Consider the following 20,520-nt stretch of genomic DNA (forward strand, 5'->3'; position numbering starts at 1 on the left):
CCACTACGACAAACAGACTCATTCATAAGGCCAGTGATGTTGTGGGGATGGAACTGGACTCTCTGACGGTGGTGTCTGAAAAGAGGATGCTGTCCAAGTTGCATGCCATCTTGGTCAATGTTTCCCATCCACTATATAATGTACTGGGTGGGCACAGGAGTACATTCAGCCAGAGACTCAGCCCACCGAGATGCAACACAGAGCGTCATAGGAAGTCATTCCTGCCTGTGGCCATCAAACTTTACAACTCCTTCCTTGGTGGGTCAGACACCCTGAGCCAATAGGCTGGTCCTGGACTTATTTCATAATTTACTGGCATGATTTACTTATTACTATTTAACTATTTATGGTTCTATTGCTATTTATTATTTATGGTGCAACTGTAACAAAAACCAATTTCCCCCAGGATCAATAAAGTATGACTATGAGACTCAAAGCATCCTCCCCTTCCCCCCCCCCCACCCCGCCTCATTCTCTGGGTCTGCCAGACCACTACTAGAAGCAGACGCAAAGCATCCCCTCCCCACCACCTCACTTTTGCTGAGAAGCCTTGGATTATCAGACTCACCCCTCTCTGAAGTGTTCAGAGAGCTCTGTGTTTCTCTCCATAAACTCAATCTCTATCCTCCTCTTTTCCCTTTCACTCTCTCTTCCTCCATGAGTAATCTAATGATGACAGAAATAATTTACATCTAACTGTAGGGTTGGAGAGAAGTGTTGCAGATGGTGCAAACATTCAGAGAATAATTGTGCTGTGGATGTCACTGGCTTTCGATAGATAGATACTTTCCTTACTGATTGTGGTCTGCTAGTCAGGAGGTTAAAGATCGAGTTGCAAAGGGAGGTAGGCGTCTTTACTGGATGAGGAGTCAAATGAGGGGACAGGGTGAAGCAGCCCTGTAGGTGGTGCAAGAATTGTTTCTGTAGACTGCAGTGAGGGGGAGAACTCCACACAGCAGGGAGAAGGAGATGGTTTGGCCAGGGAGGCTGTGGGATGTGGAGGGTGTTCTCCTGTATCCTTCCTGGTGGGAGAGGTGACAGGTTTGCAAGGTCCTGTCACAGTAGCTTGGGTGAGTGACTACAGTAGATTTTGCAGATGGTGCACACTGCACAGGATTGTGATATTACGGTTACCTGGCTGACTGGCAGCTCAGTGTTCCAGGGTACAGATGCTACGGGTATGATCATGGTAGAGGTAAGAGAGGAACAAGAGATGTAATATCGATTAGGGAGAACATCACAAAAATACATAAGCTTCAGGAGCAGAATTAGGCCATTTGATCTGTCGAGTTTGCTTTGTCATTCAGTTACGTTTCTCCTGACTTCACACTGCAATTCGTAACCCCTTGCCAATCAAGATCTCTTACTTAAATAACACCAAAGACCTCCACAGATTTACCACCATCTGTCTGAAGCAATTGCAGAAATGCACCAGGGGTGCATGAAAAGGAGCTACTCAGGGTGACAACTGAAATTTCAAATGCAGAGTTTCGCAGCAGTTTCTCTGATTTCAGGAGCAACCAGTCAGCAAGAGGCATTGCAGAAAAAGAGCTACCTTTCAGTCAGGTCTGCGTTCGAGATTTAAAAAGCAGAGCTTCAAGCCAAATCTCTCTGAGTTAGACAATCCACACCAAGGGTGCGTGAAAAGAGCTACTTTGTAATCAGGGCGGCGATCGAGATTTCAAAGGCAGAGTTTTGTGACAGTTTCTCTGAGTTGAGAGGTGACCAATCAGCAAAAGGCAGTCCTTTTCACCTCTCTGCTCTTCTGAACCAAAGCACCAGATTCAGTGCTAGACACCGACACCCAGTGGTTTCTGCCTAGTCGTCCATTCTCCTTAAGAGTATCTAAAGTTAGATACTTAATATTGAGCAGAACGGCCACAGGTGTCCTCTGCACTGTGTTCACTTTGGCTTCTTCTGCTGACAGTCGCCCTGTTACCTGTCTCTTGCAACCTAGAGGTGACTACCTCCCTGTCACTCCTGTTCATCACCTCCTCATTCTCCTGGATGAGTCGAAGGTCATTGAGCTGCAGTTCCAATTCCTTAATACGTTCAAGACCTGCAGTTGGTACACCTGGTGCAGATGCGTTTATCTGGGAGACTGGAGGTGCCTGCCGTCAACCCTTCTTCCCTACAAGCAAATTTATGCTGAAAAATGAAATGCTGCCAAGCATACAACCCTCACCACTTTCTTCAAATCGGTGTCATTTCCTGCTGCCGGCAGTTCTAAGAGTTCTGTGAGTCTTCCTTCACACGTTGCTGTGCTTGATATGATCCTGATGACCACAACCATCCACCTTATCCATGTAAAGCTGCCTGACACCACAACAACCACTCATCTCCCAGAGCGAACTCAACTGCCACCTTTGGTGAGTACTGTACACCCTAGGATGTTAACTTTCTATGATTTATTACATTGAATATTACCTTAAATTGATGAAATATAATACAAATGTTGTCTTGTGGTACTGCTTTTGTGTCGTGTTGGTATGAAAATGTGAATAAATTTCACATAAAACATATTTAGGAAGCCCTCTGGAACGCATCCCTATTTTCTCCATTTAAATAATTATTCATATTATGCGATTTCACATTATGCGTTGACTGCGAGAAACATATCCCCCGCATATGACTAGGATAGGGTGTAATCCAGTGTCCTCTCTTGCCTCTTTCTTAACCTTTATATACCCCCCCAAAAAATAACCTTTTGGAATCTTATTTTATTGTCTACTGTGGTATTTCATCTTACAGCTACTTAGGTTGTCCTCAGTTAGGTTTTTACCCTTTTCCCAAACCTCTGGCTTCCCAGAAATCTTTGTCATATTGTATGCCTTCTCTTTTGTTTTTATTCTGCCGGTGACACTCCCTTGTCAGCGACCATTTCCTCATCCTCCCCTTGGTGTCCTTCTTCCTTGGGATGAAATTCTGCTTTCTCCCAGAAACCCTTGCCATTGCTGCTGCACTCTCTTCCGTACTGGGACCCCTTCCAGTCAACTCTGGCCACTACTTTCTCATGCATCTGTGGTTATCCTTGTTCATCACAAGGAGATGTTGGACAGGTTAGAACTTTACTTAGTGCATAGGAGACAGAGAGATTTCATAGAGGTGTATGAAATCATGAGGGGCATTGATAGGGTGAATACATTGTCTTTTTTTCTCACTTCAGGAGAATCAAGAACTCGAGGCATAAGTTTAAATGGTGAGGGGAGTGATTGAAGAGACACTCAAGGGGCAATTTATATACACGATGCGAAGTATTGATGTGGAATCAGCTGCCAGAGAAAGTGATTGAGGCAGATAAAATAGCAACTTTTAAAAGTTAGTTGGACAGGTACATGGATTAGAAAGGTTTAAAAGGTTAAGGGCCAAACATGACAGTTGGGATGAGGCATTTTGGTTGGCTTGAACCAGTTGGATCAAAGTGCCCCCATCTGTGCTGAATGACTCGATAACTAATACCATTACATTAGATTTCAGTTTCCCTGAAGCTGCATGGTGAAGTCTATCAGATTGTGATCACTGCCTACTAAGGGTTCTATCTCCTTTAGCTCCCTGATAGTCTACCTCTTTACGCAATATCCTGACCTAGACATACCTTTTCCCTTGTGCAATCTACCTTATGTCGCTGTGGAAAGCCAGAAATTTGTTTTCCTGGAGTCTTCTGCCAGCCTGATTTTACCCAGTCTACTCTTGTGGAAGTCTTCCACGATCATTGTAACATTGCCTTTCTCATGTTCCTTTTCTATCTTCTGGGAGAAAAAGCACATGAGAAGGGCAGTGTTTCTCACATGCCTTTTGTACCCTCATGCTGATTGCTATTATACGCCCTGTACTTAAGTCCCTTCAGGGTCTTGTAACCTTTGAAGTTTCTCAACTCTACCCACAAAGATTCTACATCTTCTGATCCTATCATCACTCAGTGCTATGGGTTTAATTTCATCTTTTTTACCGACAGTGCCACTCCTCCCCTCTGCCTTGCCACCTACCTTTTTGATGGGATGTATATCATTAGATGTTTAGACCCCAGCTCTGACCCTCTTTCAGCCACATCTCCATAGTGTCCACAAGCTCGTACCCACCAGTTTTGATCATGCTAATACTTGGAGAGTCTATTTCTGGAGGGTCATCCAGTGAGGCTATACATGTACAGCTTATAAGGGATGATCACTTTGAGGGATGTACTGTGCTGTAGGTCCCAGTAATCAGTGGGAATTAGAGAAGTTACAGATAGCTGTAGGAATAATAGGATTGTTACAGGTCCCTGATGGAGACTGCGACTGCCACAGTACCAGGGTATTGAATGGGATGGAATTAGTTGAGTGTGTCCAGTAAAGCCTTCTGAAGAAATATATAGATCAGCAGTCCCCAACCACCAAGCCACAAAGCATGTGCTCCGGGCCGCGAGGCAACGATATGATTTGGCGATATGAAACGATAGGAGTGAGCTGCACCTTTCCTCATTCCCTGTCACGCCCACTGTTGAACTTGAACGCACTCGAGGTCATTACCCGCGCATCACCAAGTCAGCGCTGGAAGGAGATCAACTCCTCGAGCTTGCAAATGACGGCGGGCTGAAAAGTATGTTTGACATAACACCTCTGCCGGCATCCTGAATCAAAGTCAAGGCTAAATATCCTGAGATAGCCACGAAAGCACTGAAAATGTTGCTTCAATTTCCAACATATCTCTGCAATGAATGCAACGAAAACTAAATTGCAGAATAGACTGGACAGAAGGAACCCCTTTCGTGTATCGATGTCTCCCATCACCCCTCGATAGGACCGTCTTGTTGCAAGAAAACAAGCCCAGGGCTCCCACTGATTCAGCGATATGGTGTGTTGCAATGATTTTATATGTTCATATGGGGAAAATATGTGCTGTGTGTTTAATATCCAAACGTTACTTAAAATGTTATGATGCTATTGACTTATAAGTGACTTATATAACCATATAACAATTACAGCACAGAAATAGGCCATCTCTGCCCTGCTAGTCTGTGCCGAACGCTGGTCTCACCTAGTCCCACCGACCTGCACTCAGCCCATAACCGTCCATTCCTTTCCTGTCCATTTACCTATCCAATTTTTCTTAAATGATAATAATCGAACCTGCCTCTACCACTTTTACTGGAACTTCGTTCAACACTTACTTCAAACTCCCCTGTCCTCCCCTGATAATTGACTTATCACTATATTCATGCAAGGAAAATATGCGCTGTATGTTTAATATTAAATTCGTTAGATAAACCATTTTAGAAACGAATTTGAGTGTATTAGCCATTTATCACCTATATTCTAGCCGTGATTAACACCCCCCCCACCGAACAGAATCGCCAAAAACAATTTGTAGAAAAAAATAGGCACGTACATGCATGCGCAAGTCACACATGTGCACAGGTGCCCATGCAAGGCTTATGGTCATGGTAGTCTTGGTAAACACAACATATTTGACTGCTACTCTTGTCTGTTGGCAACCCTACATCCCCCCGCCCCGGGATCGGCTGGTCTACAAGAATATTGTCAATAATAAACCGGTCCTTATATTGGAAGAGATATCAAGTCTCATTATATGGGATACTTTTAAAGCATACATCCAGGGTCAAATTATTTCTTATACTGCAAACATCATTAAGAAAGCTAACGAAGAGAGAACTGAACTAGCTAATCAGTTAAAATAACTGGATCATAAATATGCTTCGGTATTAGATTAGGTTATGAGAGCACTCAGTCCTCTTTTGTTGTCACTTAGAAATGCATACAGGCATTAAGAAATGATACAATGTTTCTCCGGAGTGATATCACAGAAAACAGGACAGAAACAGGACAGACCAAAGACTAACACTGACAGAACCACATAATTATAACATATAGTTACAGCAGTGCAAAGCAATACCATAATTTGATAAAGAACAGACCATGGGCACAGTAAAAAAAGTCTCAAAGTCCCCGAGTCGATTGACTCCCGAGTCCCCAATAGCAGGCGGCAAAAGGGAGAAACTCCCTGCCATAAACCTCCAGGCGCTGTCAACTTGCCGATACCTTGGAAGCAGCTGACCCCAGCCTACGCTGAGTCCATCTGTCCGAAAACTCCGAGCTTCCGAGCAGCCTCCGGAGCGCCATCCTCTGCCAAGCGCCTTCGACCTCTCCCCGGCTGCTGAAACACGCAAAGCCGGGGATTTCGGGGCCTTCAGCTCCGGAGATTCCGGTTACCGCACAATAGCAGCGGCAGCGAAGCGGGCATTTCAGAAGTTCTCCAGATGTTCCGCTGTGCTCTCACGTCTGTCTCTATCAAATCAGAATTGTGCACGGTCCCCTACTTGACAGATAAAAGATATTCATCACCGAAGTGGCCGCGCGCGCTGTTGTCACGCCACCATCTTCTCACCCTGATGCTGAAACATATCAGAGATGTATTGAAACCAAAACTAAATATGATCTTTTTTTAACGTATCCAGTTGAAAGCCAGCTTTTAAAAGATAGAAGTCAATTTTATATTCATGGAGATAAAAGTGGCAAGCTACTGGCTAATCAATTGAAGCCATTTATAGCCAAGCAGCAAATTAAAGAAATACGAAAAAACCAATGGGGATATGACAACTGATCACTTTGAAATTAATGATGCTTTTAGGGAATTTTATTACTAATTGTATAGTTCTGACTCTGTTAATGATAGTACTGCAATGAATAATTTTTTAGATCAATTAAATATTCGCAGTTTTTCGATAGATGATCGTAGCCAATGGATCAACCCATTTCCCAGGAGAAAATTGCTCAGGCTATTCGAGAATTGCATTCTGGGAAATCCCCAGGACCCGATGGATTCTCCGGAGAGTTTTATAAGGCTTTTTCCTCCTTGCTTATACCACACTTATGTTCTACCCTTACAGATTCCTTCAAGGTAGGAAGATTACCGAAGTCTTTTTACGAAGCTTCCGTTTGGCTTATTCTCAAAAAGAATAAGAATCCTACTGAATGCTCTTCGTATAGACCTATTTCTTTACTCAATTTTGATACTAAAATTTTATCTGAAGTGTTGGCTCACAGACTTGAAAATATTATATCTTCTATAGTTTCGGATGATCAGGCAGGTTTTATTAAAAATCGATATTCCCATTTCAATTTACGGTGTTTGTTAAATGTTATGTATTCTCCATCTAAGGAAATATCGATGTGTGATACCTTTGGATGCGGAAAAGACCTTTGACAGAGTTGAATGGAATTATCTTTTCACATCCTTAGAAAAATTTAATTTTGGACTTAATTTTATTCATTGGATTAAACTACTTTATTTATTTTCCTCCGCTTGGGTTCTTACTAATCTTCAAAATTCTAAACCCTTCAAACTCCAGCGTGGAACTAGACAAGGTTGTCCTTTGAGCCCTCTGCTTTTTGGTATTAGAACCCTTCGCAATTGCTTTTCCAGAGTCTAAAGAAATTACAGGTATTTTAAGGAGAGGTACTATTCATAAAGTGTCGCTCTATGCTGATGATTTATTGCTTTTTATATCTAATGTTACAACCTCTTTACCATTTGTGTTCCATTTACTGACTAATTTTAGTCAGTTCTCAGGATATAAATTAAATTTACATGAGTGAACTGTTTCCTTTAAACAATTTAATACCAACTGATATCAACCTTCCTTTTAAAATTTTAAGAAAACAATTTACGTATTTAGGAGTAACAATTACTAAGAATTATGAAGATTTATTTAAGGAAATTTTTTGACTTTAATGAATTACGTTAAAAAAACATTTTCTAATTGGTTGCCTTTCTCATTATCACTAATTGGCTGAATTAATTCTAGTAAAATGAATATCTTACCTAAATTTATATACCTTTTTCAAGCTGTGCCTGTTTGTATTCCTAAATCTTTTTTTGACTCTTTGGATTCAATTCTTTCTTCCTATATATGGAAGAATAAAAAACCTCAAATAAACAAAGCTCACCTTCAAAAAACCAAACAGAATGGAGGCTTTGCCTTACCCAACTTTAGCTTATATTATTGGCAGTTAATATGCGAAATATTATGTTCTGGATATATTACATTAACGATGAGAATTGCCCTATATGAGTTTCTTTGGAAGTCAACTCTGTTATGAAATTTTCCATTATTTCTTTACTTAGATCCTCGCTTCCTTTATCTTTAAATAAACCAACTGACAATGTGGTGGTCAAACATACTTTGAGGATTTTCTTACAGTTTAGAAAACATTTTGGTTTATTGAGATTCTCCCTCTCGAGTTCCATCTTTTCTGATTGCTTTTTTAAACCATCTTTAATTGACCTATCTTTTAAAGAATGGGATAGATTGGGTATTAATTGATTTCAGGATTTGTTTGACGGAGGGAATCTCTCTTCTTTTGTGCAACTTTCAACGAAATTTAAACCTTTCCAATACCCACTTTTTTCGATACTTACAGATTAGTGATTTTTTAAGATCTCAATTACATACATTTCCTACAAGTCCAGATAAGAATATAATAGATACTATTTTTAATCTGAAACCCTTTGACAACGGTTCAATATCTTACACTTGCGGTTTGCTGTTGGGATTGAAAAAGGCCTGTAGGTAAAATTAAAGGAGACTAGGATAAGGATTTACAGATTTTCATATCTGAAGAGAGCTGGAAGATTATTTTAAAATTGATTAATTCTTCTCATTATGTGCTCCTCATTCTTTATTACAATTCAAAGTGGTACATAAAGTTCATGTGTCTCTCGTTTCTATGTGGATATTTCTCCCTACTGTGATAGATGTACTAATGGAGTGGCCACACTAATTCATATGTTTTAGACATGTATGAGCCTTGAAAAAATTTGGAAAGATGTATTTCAAACTTTTTCTGTACTTTTCAATGTTAGTTTTAAGCCCGATCCCTTGTGACTGCCATGTTTGGTATTGTTGAGGGTTACAAAACTGAAGCAATCTAATTTGCGGGTATTGGCCTTTATGTCTGTTATGGCCAGGAGGGTGATCTTGCTCAAGTGGAAGGAGGCCACCCCGCCCACTCATGTTCAATGGCTATCTGACATTATGTTATGCCTTGATCTAGAGAAGATTCTTTGTTTGATTTCTGATTCTAAACATGATTTTCTAATGTTATGGGGACCCTTTCTGAGTTATTTTCATGATCTTTGAACTGTTATTAAAGTATGGATATGAGCCATTATTATTGTTATATGGTAAGGTATTTTTTTTTTTCTTCTCTTTTTTTTTTTACCAACCAGCTCATTTTGGTAGACGAGGTAGACTTTTTTTTTAATAAAATACAATTATTCTATTCTATTTCATTTAATGTGAAGTTATCCACTTTGGTGGCAAAAACAGGAAAACAGATTATTATCTGAATGGTGGCCGATTAGGAAAAGGGGAGGGGCAACGAGACCTGGGTGTCATTATACACCAGTCATTGAAAGTGGGCATGCAGGTACAGCAGGCAGTGAAAAAGGCGAATGGTATGCTGGCATTTATAGCAAGAGGATTTGAGTACAAGAGCAGGGAGGTACTACTGCAGTTGTACAAGGCCTTGGTGAGACCACACCTGGAGTATTGTGTGCAGTTTTGGTCCCCTAATCTGAGGAAAGACATCCTTACCATAGAGGGAGTACAAAGAAGGTTCACCAGATTGATTCCTGGGATGGCAGGACTTTCATATGATGAAAGACTGGATGAACTAGGCTTATACTCGTTGGAATTTAGAAGATTGAGGGGAGATCTGATTGAAACGTATAAAATCCTAAAGGGATTGGATAAGCTAGATGCAGGAAGATTGTTCCCGATGTTGGGGAAGTCCAGAACGAGGGGTCACAGTTTGAGGATAAAGGGGAAGCCTTTTAGGACCGAGATTAGGAAAAACTTCTTCACACAGAGAGTGGTGAATCTGTGGAATTCTCTGCCACAGGAAACAGTTGAGGCCAGTTCATTGGCCATATTTAAGAGGAAGTTAGATATGGCCCTTGTGGTTAAAAGGATCAGGGGGTATGGAGGGAAGGCTGGTTCAGGGTTCTGAGTTGGATGATCAGCCATGATCATACTGAATGGCGGTGCAGGCTCGAAGGGCCGAATGGCCTACTCCTGCACCTATTTTCTATGTTTCTATAATTCAATTTTTTTTTTACATGATTGACTTGGAATATGGGATACTGTGATTTAAATGTAATGTAATTTGTATTACTTGTATCCTTATGAATTTTGTATTTGTATTCATGCAATTTATATAATATTAATAAAAATATTGAAAGAGGAACCGATCCCACACAATGTGAGCCGTTCCTTGGAGGTACCCTCTTCACCATTCTGTGGTGTGTGGAAGCAGTTCTTATATGGCCTGCTCCTGCACTCTACGCTTCCTTATCCTTGTCTGCCAATGATATGTGCCCCAGTGATCTGTTGTGCCATCTGGCAGGAGGGGAGATTCCCAGTGAAGTTCTCTGTGCAGGGACCTAGGGTGGAGTCTGTTGATCAGAGCGATCAGAATCAAATTCAGGGTTACTCATTTGACAAGGTCTCACAATGGAGGCTGGTCAAGAAGTTGGTTCAGTCGTTTGGCATTCAAGCTGAGGTAGTAAATTGTTTAAGACATTGGCTTTGTGGGAGAAGCCAGAGTGTGGTAGTAGATGGTTGCCTCTCTGACTGGAGACTTGTAACTTGTGGAGTGCCACAGGGATCGGTGCTAGGCCCTTTGTTGTTTGTCACCTGTATCAACAATCTGAACGATAAAGTGGTTAGATAGATACTTTATCGAACCCAAAGGAAATTGCAGTAGCATTACAAGTGCACAGATATACAAATATTAGAAGAGAAGTAAGAAAGAATAAAAAATAAGTTACCTCAACAGATTAACAGGAGGGGAATCATCACTTCCCCTGCTGTAGATTGATTCATTATTGGGCCTAATGGCCAAGGGTAAGAATGACTTCATATAACATTCTTTGGAGCTGCACAGTTGTCTTAGTCTATTACTCTGTTCAGCCAAGGCAGCATGCAGAGGGTGAAAAATATTGTCTAGAATTTCCAGGATTTTCCATAGGGTCCTTTGTTATATTCCAGCCTGTAGGGTGTCCAGTTAGATTCCAATAACAGAGCCAGTATTTCTAATCAGTTTATTGTGCCTGTTGGCATCACTCCTGTTGATGCCATTGCCCCAGCACATCACTGCATTGAAGATTGTACTAGTGACCACAGACTGGTAGAACATGTGATGGAGAGGCCTGCTCAGGAAGTAGAGGCGACTCTGGCCCTTCTTGTACATAGCCTCTGTGTTGGTGCTACACTCAGGTCTGTCATCCAGGGGCACCCCCAGGTACTTGTAAGTCCTCACCATCAATAGTAACAGGGAAGAATGGAGGCTTACTCTTCCTAAAGTCCATCGCCATGTCCTTTGTTTTACTGATGTTGAGCTGCAGATGATTCAGTTTGCACCGTTTGACAAAGTCCTCCATCAGGGCCTTCTATTCATCCTCCCATCCTTCCTTTATACACCCAACTATTGCTGAGTCATCAGAGAATTTCTGCAGAAGACATGACTCAGTGTTGTATCTAAACTGGATCAGCAAATTTATGGATGACATCAAGATTGGATGTGTATGGACAGCGAGGAAGGCTATCGTGGTTTGCAGTGGGATTTGGACCAGCTGGAAAACTGGGCTGAAAAATGGCAGATGGAATTTAATGCAGATAAGTGTGAGGTGTTGTGTAATGAACTGGAATTGAAAGGAGAGTTTAAGGTAAAAGAGCCCTTTGGAGCAAGTGATTGAATTCACCCTGAACCTTGAGAAGGAGAAACTAAAGTCAGATATATCAGTTTTACAGTGGAGTAAATTGATTTACAGAGGCATGAGAGAGGAGTTGTCCAGAATTGATTGGAAAAGAACACTGGCAGAGCGGCAATAGCTGGAATTTCTGGAGCAACTCAGAAGACACAGGACGTATACATCCCAAAGAGGAATAAGTATTCTAAAGGCAAGATGATACAATTGTGGTTAACAAGGGAAGTCAAAGCCAACATAAAAGCCAAAGAGAAGGCATATAATAGAGCAAAGATTAGTAGGAAGTTGGAGGATTGGGAAGCTTTTAAAAACCCAACAGAAGACAACTAAAAATGTCATTAAGAAGGTAAAGATGAAATAGAAAAATAAGCTAGGTAATAATATTAGAGAGGATACCAAAAGTTTCTTCAGATTCATAAAGTGTGAAAGAGAAGTGAGAGTGGATATCGGACTGCTGGTAAACTGCTGGAGAGGTAGTAATGGTGGACAAGGAAATAATGGACAAACTGAATAAGTATTTTGCATCTGTTTTCACTGTGAAAGACACTAGCAGTATGGTGGAAGTTCCAGGTGTCAGAGATCATGAATTGGGTAAAGTTACTATTACTAGAGAGAAGGTTCTTGGGAAACTGTAGATAAGTCAACTGAACCAGATGGTGTACACTCCAGTGATCTGAAAGTGGTGACTGAAGAATTGTGGAGGCATTAATTCTGAGCTTTCAAGAATCACTGGATTCTGGAATGGTTCCAGAGGACTGAAAAATTGCAAATGTAACTCCACTCTTCAAGAAGGGAGAGAGGCAGAGGAAGTGAAATTATGGGCACATGATAAGGTAGGCCATAGCATTGTTTCCTCAGGGGAAAATCTTGCCTGACAGACCTGTTGGAATTCTTTGAAGAAGTAACAAGCAGGATAGATAAAGGAGAATGTTGTATACTTGGATTTTCAGAAAGCCTTTGACAAGGTGCCACATATGAGGCTGCTTAACAAGCTATGAGCCCATGGTAATACAGAAAAGATTCTACCATGCAGTGGCTGATTGACAGTAGGCAAGGAGTAAGAATAAGGGGAACCTTTTCTTTTTAGCTGTCAGTGACTAGTGTTCCATGGGGTTGGGACAGATTCTTTTTTGATTATATGTCAGTGATTTGGATGATGGAAGTGATGGCTTTTTTTGCAAAGTTTGCAGACGATATGAAAATAGGTGGAGGTGCGGGTAGCTGTAATGAAGTAGAGTGGCTGCAGAAGGACTAAGATTAGGAGAATGGGCTAAGAAATGGCAGATAGAATAGTGTCGGGAAGTGTATGGTCATGTACTTTGGTAGAAGAAATGAAAGGGATGACTTTTCTAAATGGAGAGAAAATACAGAATAGTGAGGTGCAAAGGGACTTGGAAATCCTTGTGCATTAATTTGCAGGTTTGGACTGTGGTGAGGAAGGCAAATGTGATGTTAGCATTCATTTCAAGGGGACTAGAATATACAAGCAAGGATGTAATGTTGAGACTTCATTAAAGCACTGGTGAGGCCTCACCTGGAGTATTGGGAGCAGTTCTGGGCCCTTTATCTTAGAAAGGATGTGCTGATACTGGAGAGGGTTTACAAGTGGTTTATGAAAATGATTCTGGTATTGGACTGTTTGTCATATGAAGAGCATTTGGTGGCTCTGGGCCTGTATTCACTGGAATTTAGAAGAATGAGGGGTGACCTCATTGAAACCTATCAAATGGTGAAAGGCCTTGATAGAGTGAACATGGAGAGAATGTTTCCTATGATGGGAGAGTCCAAGACCAGAGGATTCAGCCACAGAATAGAGAGGCATCCTTTTATAATTAGATTAGATTAGATTCAACTTTATTGTCATTGTGCCGAGTACAGATATGCATTGAAATGCATTTAGCATCTGACCAGAAATGCAAAGAATAGTGTTGTTTACAAAATAACTGCGAATAAAAGAAGTGCTACAGCACACAAATATAAAAGTACTGAGACAGTACAATATGGATGCAATACTGCTTAGCACTGTGATGAGAGGTTCAGCAGTGTCACAGCCTCAGGAAAGAAGCTCTTCCTGTGCCTGCTGGTACGGGAGCGGAGGCTCCTGTAGCGCCTACCAGATGGGAGGAGAGTAAAAAGTCCATGGTTAGGATGAGATGCATCCCTGATAATGTTTTTCGCCCTGCGCAGGCAGCATTTATGGTACATGTTCTCAACGGTGGGCAGTTGGGTGGTGATAATCCACTGCGCAGTTTTCACCACACGCTGGAGTGCTTTGCGGTCGGATATGGGACAATTGCCATACCACACTGAGATGCATTTGGTGAGTATGCTCTCAATGGTACAGCGGTAAAAGTCTGTCAGTATCCTGGGAAAGAGGTGAGCTTTCTTCATGCTCAGCAGGAAATAAAGGCGCTGTTGCGCCTTTTTGATCAGGATTGAGGAGTTCAGGGACCAGGTGAGATCCTCGGAAATGTGGACACCAAGGAATTTGAAGCTTGATACACACCGTTGATGTAGATGGGGATGTGAGTGTGACTCCTGGCATGCCTGAAGTACACAATTATCTCCTTGGTCTTCTGGGTGTTAAGGGCCAGATTGTTGTCGGAGATGAGGAGGAATTTCTTTAGCCGGAGAGTAGTGAATCTGTAGAATTCTTTGCCACGGGCAGCTGTGGAGGCCAAGTCTTATGTATATTTGAGACAGAGGTTGATAGATACTTGATTAGTCAGGCCGTGAAGGGATATGGGGAGAAGGCAGGAGATTGGGGCTGAGAGGAAAATTGGATCAGCCATGACGAAATGCCAGAGAAGATTTTGTTAGGCCAAATGCCTAAATTCTACTCCTATGCCTTATGGTGTTATTGCATTGCACTTTCGGAGGACCAACCAGAGTAGGTCTACACAGTGAATGGTAGGGCACTGAGGAGTGTGGTAGAACAAAGGGATCTGGGAATACAGGTCCATAATTCATTGAGAGTGGCGGCACAGTTAGATAGGGTTGTAAAGAAATCTTCTGGCACATTGGCCTTCATAAATCAAAGGATTGAGTGCAGGAGATGAGATGTTATGCTGAAGTTGTAAAAGACATTGGTGAGGTTAAGTGGAGTATTGTGTGTAGCTTTGGTCACCCTCCTACAGCAAAGATGTAAATAAGGTTGAAAGACTACAGAGAAAATTTACAAGGATGTTGCTCGTACTGGAGGACCTGAGTTATAAGGAAAGATTGCATAGGTTAAGGCTTTACTCCTTGGAATGTAGAAGATTAAGAAGGGACTTGATAAAGGTATACAAAATTATGAAGGGTGTAGAGAGGGTAAATGTAAGCAGTCTTTTTCCACTGAGTTTGGGAGGGACTACAACCAGAAGTCATGGGTTCAGGGTAAAAATTGAAAAGTTTAAGAGGAACATGAGGGGAAACTTCTTCATTCAGAGGGTTTTAGAGAGTGGAACGGGCTGCTAGCACAAGTGGCGAATACAAGCTCATTTTCAACATTTAAGAGATAGCTACATGGATGGTGGGGGTATTGAGGGCTAGGGTCCTAGTGCAGGCTGATGGGAGTAAGCAGTTTAAATGTTTTGGCACAGGCTAGGCAGGTGAAGAACCTGTTTCTGTTTCGTGCTTTTCTACAGCTATGGTTCATTCATTATGTGCTGTCTCATATCATGGGCATGGCGCTCATGGTCAAAGAACATGATTTTTCTCGGTAAATTTTTCTACTGAAGCGGTTTGTCATTGCTGTCTGCTGTGCAGTGTCTTCACAAGTTGGGTGAACCCAGCTATTGTCAATACTCATCAGAGATTGTATGCCTGGAGTCAGTGGTCACAAAAGTACGACTTGTGATATACAGCAGCTGCTCATACAACCATCCGCCACCAATTAGGTTTATTATCATTGACAAATGTTGTGAAATCTATTGTTTAGTGGTAGCGGTATTGTGCAAGGCGTGTACTGCTGCCATGATACAACAATTTTTTTAGATTATGAAGACATGCAGTCCTCTTTTATTGTCATTTAGTAATGCATGCATTAAGCAATGATACAATATTTCCTCTGGTGTGATATCACAAAACACAGTACAGACCAAGACTGAAAAAACTTAACAAAACCACGTAATTGTAGCATATAGTTACAACAGTGCAACAATACCATAACTTGATGAAGAACAGTCCATGAGCACAGTAAAGTTCAAAGTCTCTCAAATGTCCCACATCTCACGCAGATGGGAGAAGGAAGAAAAACTCTCCCTGCCATGCCCGACCACAGTCCAACTCTGAGTCGCCCAAAAACTTCGAGCCTCTGATCAGTTGTCTGACACCGAGTACCGAGCACCATCTCTATCCGAGCAATTCGACCTCAATCTCGGTCACCAACAGCAGGCAAAGCCGGGGATTTTGAGGCCTTCCCTCTGGAAGTTTCACGATCGCGCAGTAACGACAGCAGCAAACGGGCGTTTCAGAAATTTCTCCAGATGTTCCTCTGTGCTTTCACGTCTGTCTCCATCAAATCAGAATTGTCCACGGCCCCTATTTAACGGGTACGATATCATTTTCACCGGAGGGCTGCGCACGCGTGGCCTCCTGCCAACTACGCTAAATTACAAATAGTAAACTGTGCCAAAGAGGAATAGTAAGGTATTGTTACTGGGTTCATGAATGCTGCAGAAATCTGATGGTGGAAAGGAAGAAACTGTTCCTGAAACAAAGATTGGGTGTGTTCAGGTAGTAACACAAAGGGATCGTGTTCCAGATGGTGAGGGTCCTTAATGATGGTTCCCACTGTCTGTTCTCAATGATGGGGAAGGTTGTGTCCATAATGGAGCTGTTGTGTCTACAGTCCTCTGCAGATTCTTTTGATCCTGCACAATTGACCTTCTATACCAGAGGATGATGTAACCAGGCAGAATGTTTTCCGCTGGTCCTCTGTAGAACTCTGCAGTTGATGTTGTGACTCATCAGCTGTGGGTTGTCTTTGCAACTTTCAAGTGTCCATGCTTCGTACCGATGTGGAGAGCGAGAGGCTACAGCCCCATTTGTTTATTTACTGGGGCTGCTCCTCAAGGTCCAGTCACAGTTCAGCCTCAATTCCAGATATTTGGGCACAGAGTGTGAAGGGAGGCTAGTCATTTGAGGTATCTCCTCATTGGTTTGCTCCTGGCGTGAATTCAAGGTCTTGGAAGTCGGCAGTCTAGGGTTCTGTCCAAGAAGAATGTCTGCCCTGCTTCACTCACCCCTGCTTCACTCCCACAATCAATGGACTCACTTTCAAGGATTTTTCATTGCACATTCTTGATATTTATTGTTTATTATTATTGTTATTATTAATTTATTTTTGTATTTGCATGGCTTGGTGACTTGGTTGAATGTCCAAGTTGGTGCTGCCTTTCATAGATTCTATTATGGATTTGTTGAGTATGCCTGCAAGATAGTATATGGTGACATATATGTACTTTGATAACAAATTTACTTTGAACTTAATGCATTAAACTTCGTAAACCTACTTTATCTCCTATATTTTGAACTGCGCTCGGAAACTGTAGAATTTAATACCTAAAAACAATAAGGGATGCAGACTCAGTTGACACTTTTAAATGCCAGCTCAAAACCTAGTTATTGAACCTTGCTTTCAACTAACATCTTCTTGTACACGCTGGAATTAAGGAGATTGAGGGGGGATCTGATTGAGATATATAAGATTATGAAGGGATTGGACAAGATAGAGGCAGGAAATATGATCCAGATGCTGGGAGAGTCCAGTACCAGAGGGCATGGTTTAAGAATAAGGGATAGGTCATTTAGGACAGAGCTGAGGAGGAACTACTTCTCCCAGAGAGTTGTGGAGGTGTGGAACGCGCTGCCTCAGAAGGCAGTGGAGGCCAATTCTCTGGATGCTTTCAAGAAGGAGCTAGATAGGTATCTTATGGCTAGGGGAATCAAGGGTTATGGGGACAAGGCAGGAACCAGGTATTGATAGTAGATGATCAGCCATGATCTCAGAATAGCGGTGCAGGCTCAGAAGGCCAAATGGTCTACTTCTGCACCTATTGTCTATTGTTTTTTATCTTCATGGTTAATTTACTTAGTTATTTTTAATTTTAATTTTATGTTATATTCATGTTCACAGTTTATCCCATTGTAGAGCACTTTGAACAATGTTGTCTGTGTGAAAGTGCTCCTTAGATAAGTAATTATTATTTTTGCTAATAAAGATAGCACAGGGAGACCCAGAATGAAACTCCTTCACTCGCTTACATAGGCCGATTGTGGAGGTGGTCCTTTCTGCTTATACTGACGACAGACTCCATGTGATCTGAGACTCCTTTGATAGAGGTTGAATGCACAAGTGCCCGGAGGCCTTTTCAGCCATCTCCTTTATCTGGGGGTCTTCCTGAATCCAGCTGAGGCAGCCCAACCAGCAAATTGCCAGGAGATAGAAGTCACCACTCAGTGTGGGTGCTGGATGGACTGCTATGAGTGCTTTCTCACGGGCCAAACACTGGCGATATGAGTCGTGGAGCTTTACTGCATGGAAACAGCCCAACATGTCCATTGTAATTCTGCTTCCTCCCTGAGTTCATTGTATTTGGCCCAAATCCCTCTGAACCCTTGCTATCCGTGTACCTGTCCAAATGGTTTTTAAATGTTGTAACTGTACCCACCTTTTCCGCTTTCTCTGACAGTTCATTCCATGTATCCGTCACTCATGGTTTGAAAAACCTGCCTCTGAATAATCCTCCTTTCACCTTAAACCTCTGCCCTCTAGATTTTTACTCCCCTACCCTGGGGAAAAGTATGTGATTATTCATCCTGTGTTCCTCAAGATTTTTCCATACCATTTCAAAGTAGAATTAGGACATTAATGTCATGGCGGAATTTGGTTTCCTCTGTCTCCCGTGATCACTGTAATGTTGCCTTATGTCCTGGTGTATTATACACCACATCCAGACTACTACTCAGAGGCTTGTGCACAACTTCCGTCGGTTTTTACCTTTGTAGTTCCTCAACTCTAACCACAAGGATTCTACATCCTCCAATCCTATATTGTTTCTTACGATTGCTTTAAATTCAATTTCAACTAACAGGTCCACCCCCCCCCCCCCCCCCGCCACCTATATGCCTGGCTTTTCAATGAGATGCATATCCTGAGATGTTCTGCTCCCACCTCTGATCCTCTCTCAGTCATGTTACTGTGATGTTCATGACATTGTACCCACCAGCTTTGATCTGCACTGTAAACTAATTGATCTTGTGTGCGTTCAAATACACGTACAGTATATCTATAATGTCAACCTTCAGACTCCTCTCCTCCAGCAGGGTAAAAAAAAAGACAGGTTGTTTTGTCTTTCATTATAACTCGAGCACTCCGGCCCTGGTAACATCCTAGGATGTTATACGGTATATAGCATCCAGAAGATCTTAATGAGCAATGCCTCAAAAAGTTGGTGTCCATTTTGAAATGTCCCCATTACCCAGGACATGCCCTGTTCTCATTGTTACCATGAGGAAGGAGGTACAGAAGCCTAAAGGCACACCTTCAACCATTCAGGAACAGCTACTTCCCCTCAGCAGTCAGATTTCTGAATAGACATTGAATCCATGAACACTACCTGACTATTTGTTTTTTTGCACTACTTATTTAGCTTAATCCTTGTGGTATATATATATAAAAATATATATATATAGTGTGTGTGTATATATTTCAGTTTTTTTCTCTCTATTAACATGTATCGCAATGTCCTGCTGCCTCAGAGTTAACTAATTTCACGACATATTCTGGTGATATTAAACCCAATTCTGATTCCGATCTGATAGTACATACCCTGTAGTTTGTGAGGGAGAAGATAAAATCAGTTGTTTAATTTTCAGGTTGATTTGCTGGTAAGGATGACAAATGCAATGTTTGCAATCATTTTGTGAGAACCAGAATATAAAATCAAGAATGTAAAGCTGAGGCTTTAGAAGTCACTGGTCAGACCACACTTGCTGTACTGTGAGGGGTTTTGGTCCCCTGATCAAATAAAAGATGTGCTGGCATTGGAGAGGGTCCAGAGGAAGTTCGTGAGAATTATCTCAGGAATGAAAGTTCTTCCAGGGTTGTATCTCTCATCACTATAGGTCTATTGCTGGTGCAGTTTATCCTCATCTCTTCCATTTTATCTACGTTTGGTCTTAGACCCAGCATGGTGGAATTAGTGGTCAAGAGTGCTGATCTCTCTTATATCTGTTGGTTAGAGTAAGACAGTAGGGTGATGTTATCTGCAAACTCAGTCATCAAGTTGCCACATAGTGCACTGGATTCCATTTTATTTTTCACCTGTTGTCTGTTTCATAATCCTGCTTATTGCCAACAGGAACAGGAAAGGACCCAAACATTCCAGCTTCACCCCAGTGTTGACATTGAAGCTTTCTGCCAGTTTTCCCACATGTATGACTTTGCATGACATGTTGTAGGAGTTCCTAAAGATATTGACAAATTTCTGCAGTATTCCATAGTGTTTCATCAGTTTCCATGTTAAGTATTGAAGGTTTTGTCAAAGTTGATGTCAAGAGAAGTATTCCATTCGATTGGCTGTTCTATCATTATTCTTAAGGTAGCTGTCTGGTCTGTGTAGGAGTGATTTTTCCTAAAGCCTGCTTGCTGGTCCCTTAATATTGTGTCAACAGTTTGTTGAAGGTGTTGCAGAATAATTCTGTTTAGTACCTTTCTGACCACAGATATTAAGGATATACCTCTGTAGTTTTCATTTTCTCATA

The 20,520-nt window shown here is 41.7% G+C and overlaps 1 protein-coding gene across 1 annotated transcript in view; it reads left to right on the plus strand.

The window, feature by feature from the left end:
* Nucleotides 1-20,520, plus strand: part of LOC140210142 (T-lymphocyte surface antigen Ly-9-like) — a 46,563-nt gene that overhangs the window by 701 nt on the left and 25,342 nt on the right. The gene's annotated exons all lie outside the window — the stretch shown is intronic.

Source organism: Mobula birostris, chromosome 14, assembly GCF_030028105.1.
Source record: "Mobula birostris isolate sMobBir1 chromosome 14, sMobBir1.hap1, whole genome shotgun sequence".
NCBI lineage: Eukaryota > Metazoa > Chordata > Chondrichthyes > Myliobatiformes > Myliobatidae > Mobula > Mobula birostris.